This window comes from Nomascus leucogenys, chromosome 3 (assembly GCF_006542625.1).
Source record: "Nomascus leucogenys isolate Asia chromosome 3, Asia_NLE_v1, whole genome shotgun sequence".
Lineage (NCBI taxonomy): Eukaryota > Metazoa > Chordata > Mammalia > Primates > Hylobatidae > Nomascus > Nomascus leucogenys.
Window position 1 is genome coordinate 32,368,276 of NC_044383.1, and position 7,344 is coordinate 32,375,619.

At 49.4% G+C, this 7,344-nt stretch overlaps 1 non-coding gene across 1 annotated transcript; it reads right to left on the reverse strand.

The window, feature by feature from the left end:
• Window positions 1-5,383: 5,383 nt before the first annotated feature.
• Window positions 5,384-5,573, reverse strand: LOC115834608. The gene has a single exon (XR_004029540.1). It is a non-coding gene; the product is annotated as a U2 spliceosomal RNA (small nuclear RNA).
• Between the last annotated feature and the right edge of the window lie 1,771 nt (window positions 5,574-7,344).

Sequence of the window (7,344 nt, forward strand, 5' to 3'; positions counted from 1 at the left end):
CTGGCTCTCTAGGGCCCAGAGCTGGGAGCTCTCACTGCCAGACTCCCGAGGCCCCTCCTGGCTCAGCTGAGGTGAGTAGAGTCTTCTTTCCCCTCTTTCACGTGAAATCAGCTTGGAATGGCTCCAAAGGAGCCTTCAGAGAGAAACCAAGAGAAACTAAAAGCGAGCAAGCAAACTGACCCCCAAACACTTAGAGCTACAGAAATGGACAGAATGAGAATGTCTGATTCTAATTTGTCTCCCCTGCCTAAGAGAGCACATTCAAGGGTCACCTTCTCTCCTCATCCAGGAAAGGGGCTGGGCAGGAGTCCTAGCTCCAACCTCAGAAAGCAGGGCAACTGAAAAGGTGCAGTTCTTATAGCCAGGGAAATTGGAGCAAGTCCTCATCCTCCACAGGAGTGAAAAGACAAGGCCATTAATGGACACTTGCCTTAGAAAAAGTCAGGGGCCCAGACAATAACCCACAGAGAGAGTGTGGTCTACAGGACAGCCAGGACAGTGTTGGCCTTACTCATGGCTGGATCCACAGTGACCCTTAATTGGGAATATTTGAGAGCTCTTGTCACATATCAACACTGTGCCAAGCACTAGATGAGCCTGAGTAACCCTCACAACAACCCTATGAAGTAGGGACTATTATTATTCCTGTTACAGATGAGGAAACTGCGTCTCAGAGAGGCTGTGACTTTTCCAAGACCACAAAGTTAGTAAATGTTAAGTCAGGATTCAAACTCAGATCATCTGTCTCCAAACCCCAGGCTCCTAACCTCCATGGTGCCCTGTGTCACAGACATAGCAGATGATTATTCAATAATTGCTGATAGTAATAATTGCTAACATTTATTGAACATTTAACAATGTGCTGAGCACTGTGTGAAGCACTTGACATACATTATTTTATTCAGTAGGTATATTATTATGCCCGTTTTATAGATGAGGACACTAAGGCTTAGAGAAGTTAAGAGCACTGTCCACGATCCCAATGCTAGTTTAAAAGAACTGGCATACAAACTCGGGGGGATAGATACATGAGTGACCAGAGGCACAGAAAATTCCCCCGCCAGAACAACTACCAACCTGGAGAATGTCCATGAAGGAAAGAGAAGCCCTTTCCAGGAGCTCCGACAAAGTGGCTGACACCTTGATCAAGGATCTGCGGGCCTTTATCACATGTCCTGGCAAAGGCAGCTCCAGCCTGGACTGCCGTCAGGCTCAGGACACAGCCGTACTCAGAAGTGTACCTAGGAGGCTGGGCCAGTTTCCTCTCTTCTCTGCAGGCATCTCCAGAGCACCCTCTCACCAGCTGTATCTACTCCCAATCGTCTGGCATTTGGAATCTGGTTGAGTTTGGGTCCCTCAATACCCAGAAAAATCAGAGCCTCCAGGACCCACCCCTAAGCAGGAATTTTTCAGATCTCCCTTCTGAGTCCTTTGGTCCCTAAGCCTCTGGCTTTGGCATTCCTGGTGGGAATCCTTGCAGAGAGCTATCCTGGTACCTAAGGAAAGAGGGAGAGAGAAGCGAAGGAGCAGAGTCCCCTCCCTGCTCCTCACCCACCCGGAAAGCCTAGCTGGCCACCCCACCCCCACTCCGCAGTTTCTCACCTTCAGGCAAAGGCAGATGATGGCAGAGCTGGGGAGCAGAACTTAACTGAGCCATGGGGCACAGCAAATCCCTGCCATTAGTATTTAGGGAATGTGAGTCCCAGAGGATGAGGGGGAGAAAGAGGCAGTGGGAGAGGAAGGCAGAGGTGCTCAGAGACTCAGAGATCACCAGGAGGGGTTGCAGAGAGACAGAAAAGGAGGGTGTGAAGGAGGAAAAGACTGAGGTGGGTGGGAGAGAGGCAGAGAAAGGGGGGAGGGAAGAGAGAGACAGAAAGAGCCAGTTGCTTTATTCATGGCTGGTGATATTATATACTGAGTGAAAATCACATTATCGTAATGGGAAAGTTAGAGTTGCTGAGATGATGCCCTGAAGCCTCTGCGCTGATTGGGGTGTGATTGCTATCTGTATTTATATGTAGAAAGCAAAGTTCACTGCCAGTTCAAGATGGTGGCGGCTGCTTTATGCAACATAATTCTTCGGTAGGGAGACGCCCCGAGCAAGCTGAGCACACCGGGCCGGGAGTGGGAACGGGAGCCGGATCGGGAGCCAGCGATGGAGCAGGAGATAGAGCCTGGCGTGGAGCCGAGCGGGGCTCAGCTGCGGAGGACGGAGGCCAGGAACCAGAGATGGAGCCGGGACAGCGCCTGGGGCCCGAGCCCAGCCCGAGGCCTGAGGCGGGTGGGGCAGCGGGGGGCTGGAGAGCTTGGGGACTTAGGGGTCAGAAGGAGCCCCTCCCACCATCTGCCCCCTCTCAGGCCCGCCCAGAGTTAGGCTCCCCGGAAGGGAAAAGAGAAGCTGGTGCCCCAAAGGCAGGGCTGGGCTAGACCTTTCTTTTTTTATTTTATTTATTTATTTTTTTTTTGAGACGGAGTCTCGCTCTGTCGCCCAGGCTGGAGTGCAGTGGCGTAATCTCGGCTCACTGCAAGCTCCGCCTCCCGGGTTCACGCCATTCTCCTGCCTGAGTAGCTGGGACTACAGGTGCCCACCACCACGCCCGGCTAGTTTTTTGTATTTTTAGTAGAGACGGGGTTTCACCGTGGTCTCGATCTCCTGACCTCGTGATCCGCCCGCCTCGGCTTCCCAAAGTGCTGGGATTACAAGCGTGAGCCACAGCGCCCGGCCTGGGCTAGATCTTTCTAAACCTTGACCCGATTGACTCCACCCTCATCCGCACGGTCTAATTCAGTGCTCAGTCGTACAATGAATGCCAGGAAGGTTTCATTCTTTCCCAGGCGGACAGCTTGACGCTTTTTTTTTCCTTTTTTTTTGTGATGGAGTTTCGCTCTTTTTGCCCAGGCTGGAATGTAATAGATCTCAGCTCACTGCAACCTCCGCCTCCCGGGTTCAAGTGATTCTCCTGCCTCAGCCTCCTGATTAGCTGAGATTAATGGCGTACGCCACCACACCCGGCTAATTTCGTATTTTTAGTAGAGACGGATCTCCTGACCTCAGATGATCCGCTCGCCTCAGCCTCCCAAAGTGTTCAAATTACAGGCGTGAGCCATCGCGCCTAGCCAAATGTCTTGATTTTTTTCTTTAATTTTTCATTTCTTTTTCGGAGATCCCTGCTGTGCTGGTGCACCACTTGTGGTTTGCTTGGTGTGTTGAGCAGCCTAGTACTGGGATGAAAAATCCCTTTTGATTGGTAAATGGGTGTGATCTCTGACGTCCTCAGCACAGAGCCTGGGAGGCTGGACAGGGTAGCCCAGACTCCAAGCCCTGCCTCTTCCTAGCCACACTCAGGAAGGGAGAAAAGGGCTGTCAGCACAGCCTGCACAATCTAATTGAGCTCAGACCATCCCTTACTTGAGGCCTGTACCCCTCAGGACTTTCTTAGGAAACGGGGGCAGAGCTGCGCCAGGCTGTCACCCCACTTCCCGCCAAGAAGTGCCAGATAAAATACAGGACACCTGATTAAATTTGAACTTCAGACAGACAATAAATTTTTAGTGTAAGTATATCCCATGCACTATTTGGGATATACTTATACTTAACTATTTGCTGTTTGTCTGAAATTCAAATTTAATTGGGCATCCTGTATTTTTATTTGCTAAATCTGGTAACCCTACCCTACCCCCACCTTGCCCATTGACCTCAGGTTCTGTATTGATTGAGGAAAGGAGTGCCCTTGAGTGGAAACAGCTAGATTCCCCAGTTAATAGCTGTGTTGTTTTGGACTGGTTTTTAACCTCTTAGATTGTCAATCTCCTTATCTGAGCAATAGGAGATAATACCACCTACCTCACCAGATGGTTATAAACATTTAATGAAATAAAGTAAGTAAAAGGCTCAGTTCACTGTCTGACACAAAATAAATGACCAAAGAAACTTAAAAAAAAAAAACCCAAAATCTAACACTCAGTAAACAGCAGCTCCCTTACAAAGTTCACCCTTTCTTACATTCCCATTGCCATCCTAAGCTTCTTAGAAGCCAAATAAAAGGCTTATATCAAGATTCATGTCTTAGAAGCTGCTGCCTGTGTGGGGGCATCCCAGGGATAGATATGATCTCAGTATGGGTCCCCTGTGGTAGAGCCTGACCCTATAAGCTCCACTGAAGTTCTGGAAAGCTGATTGTAAGGATGAAGCAGGTACTAAGAGCCAGCCCTGTTCCCAGCCTCAAACCAACCCCCATATGTTTCCAGCTACTCTTCCAAGCTTCCAAAACAAAATAGAATCGATCCTCCTTTGGGCCTCCAAACTTCCTTTTCTCCCAGGGAGATGGGGGATGGGGCAGGGTGGTGATATGACGCTGGGCAGGAAGGAAGGCTCTGCCTACCTGAGAGGCTACACAATGGACTGAGCAAGCAGTCTACCCAACGCCCATCCCAGCAGCATGTCAGGCCAAATCCCTTTCCATCCTCTGGCAGAGGCCCATGTCTAGGACACCCCAGTTGGAAACAAGTGTGTCCCTCAGGGTCTGCGGGCTTGTTCTCCTTCTAGCTCTCATATATCAGCCTCAACTCAAACTCACTTGATGAAGGCAAGAGGCAGTGTTCAAAATAGAGGTTTTGGAGTCCCACGGAGGCAACCTGGAGTCTAGTATCACAGTATGATCTTGGACCCCTCTCTCGTAGAAGGTTGGGACTTGTTTGCTTCCCTTGCACAGATGTCTTTGACTCAAGAAAAAAAAGTGGCTTCCAGTACCCTTTAGTCCCAGAGAAGCTGGTGGCTGGACCCCAGCCATTATCTCTGAGGGAAGCTAATGATTCAGAAGCCAACTGATGGGCAAATAGGGGCCTATCTCCTTTTCTTCAAGAGATCAGAGTCAAGACTTTAGTGCTAGGCAGATTATATAAGTGACCCAAGTAGTGAAATGCAATAGAGTGGAAGGGTCTATGGCTGCACCTGAGAAGCACACGTTTTCCTAAAGGTATTCAATTTCATGTTTGTTTTAAACACTGTGCTCATCAAACCAAAGACCCAAGTGCCCTGTGGGCAACCCCCTAGTTTCTTGTTCTTCACACAGATATCCTCAGCCACATGGTCACCAAGCATTGTCACAGAGTAGAGAGATACCACACGTGCAGATACACTGACCCATGAGGATGTGCAGAGCCAATACCATGCCCCAAATGAGTAGAGCTTCTGTAAGCAAAGCACAGGGACACTCACAAGGGAGTGGCCCATCTCCAGGCAGCCTGCCTTCCTGTCCACCTCCTGCCAGCCTCCCACCTGTTGCCTCCTCTTCCTTGTTTGTTCACTGGCACCCAAGTCTGCTACTCACACCATCTCATCCCCTCACCCCTCTCTCTGGGAGTGGAACTCTCTCTTGCCCCCTGGTGATGCACCATTCCTGGAGGTCCTGCAATACCAAGTTGATGCATAGGAGTGGATGGAGCAAGCTCCTTTTCCATCTCTCTGCTCAAAAAACCGATTTAATATATTGTCCTCAGATAGAGGATGTATCAGATGTTAAGCTGGTAAAAACATACTACATTTGATCTTAGCCAAAAGACTGAGAGGTGATAGGAGTGGAGCTCTATAGAACCCAAAGGGTGCGAATGGAAATGGTGGGGGTGGGGGTGCTCTGCACAGCTGACCCCTGTAGTAGCAGCATCACGCATGCATCTGGGGACCTCAGGACATACCCTCCTGCTTTTTTGATCCTCACAACAAGCCTGTACTGGGGCTTCTGGGGAAAATTGATTTCCTTTTCACCTCTTTAAGGCACACCTTTCACTCTGGAGCTCTGGAGTGGAACTTAGCTCCTCTACTCAGTCACCAGCTAAAAGTTCAGGAATTCTACAAAAGCTCCTAAAATCCCAGGGTCCTAGAAAAGATCACTGAAAGTTCATCTCTGCCATTCTCCTGTCTCCAGGCAAGGGTGATCCTCTTCATGGAGACACGTGGCATGGAGAATCTACACACTCCCTTGGCCCTACTTAGCCTTGATATCAGGAAGATGAACTCTAGTCCCAGTGATTTAATCCATGTTTGTTAATAACTCCACCAGGATATGTGAAGCTTCTCTCCCAAGGAATACCTAGGCATCCCCAAGACCTCCTGGGTTCCTCCCCGGGGGACCATGCCATAAAGCAGAAGCGCCAGGTACTCAGGCCATTGACCCCAGAAGGATCCCAAGAGGGGATGTAGAGTCGGGCTTTTCCATGGTCTTTCTGGTACATTTCCTCTTTGGCCATCAGTGCTAGAACCTAAGCAAACTCTTCCTAGGCTTAGTCATTTCAGCAAAACAGAAGTAGATCAATCAATTGCAATAAATAAAAGAAAATAAATTAAAATCCAAGACTCTTGCAAAGATCCTGATAACTGATTTCCGAATGATTCACTGGAGTTTTCTCTGCTCCTGTCCCTTTCCTTTTCATGATTATAAATAATGTTGGTCATCACCAGCATCTTATTGAAGCTGGGATGTCACCACATTAGAGAATGAGTACCCAATCACATGGGGGTGGGCCAGGAGGCAGTAGAGGGCCCAGCAAATAGGGTTTTGTCATCTTAGAGGTGAGGAGAAAGTCCAAGGACCTCTGTCTTGTCTTGGAGACATGAGTCTTTGAGGATGAAAGTGAGCTGTCTCCAAGGGCAAGAGGTTTGTCTGGCAGCTCATTTATTCAGATTCCTCTGAGGTTCCTATTTTATGTCCCATTTGGGCTGTGTCAGTGCAGCTATGTTTGGGGACTGTGTATGTGTCCCTGATTCCTAGAGTGACCTAGCAAGATGAACTGAGGTTTGACGGAGAATATACTGCTGTGGTAGAGGAAAGATGAGGCACCTGCCCCAGAACCACCCCCAACTCCCCTCACTGGCCAGAGAAGAGAGAAAAGAAAACAGCCCCATGCCCCTGGGACAGAGAAAAGCTAATCTGCTCAAAAGCTGGAGGCTGGATCAAATGACCCCTGCCTGGGATGGATGTCAAAGGAATGTCTCTGAGGAAATGTCATTCCACTCCCCCAGAGGGCCCTGGAGGTGGTTGGTAATCCACCCGTGCTCCCCCCACTTGAGTCCCCCCCACAACCCACTCCCCTGCAACACACGCACAGGCGCGTGCACATACACACATACGCATACACATAAATCTTAATTGTGTCCGGGGCTTTTTACAGCATTAATTAATCATATTTAGGGCTGTTTCCAGCTGTTGCTGAGGGAAAGAAGGTCCCACACGCCTGTGACTTAGGGTAAATCCAATCAGACGGAGGAATTCTTTGATTCTGGAGAAGCCAAGCATGGGAAAGACACTGCTAATCCCAGAGCCTCTTCGACCCCTGCCTGCCACCTCC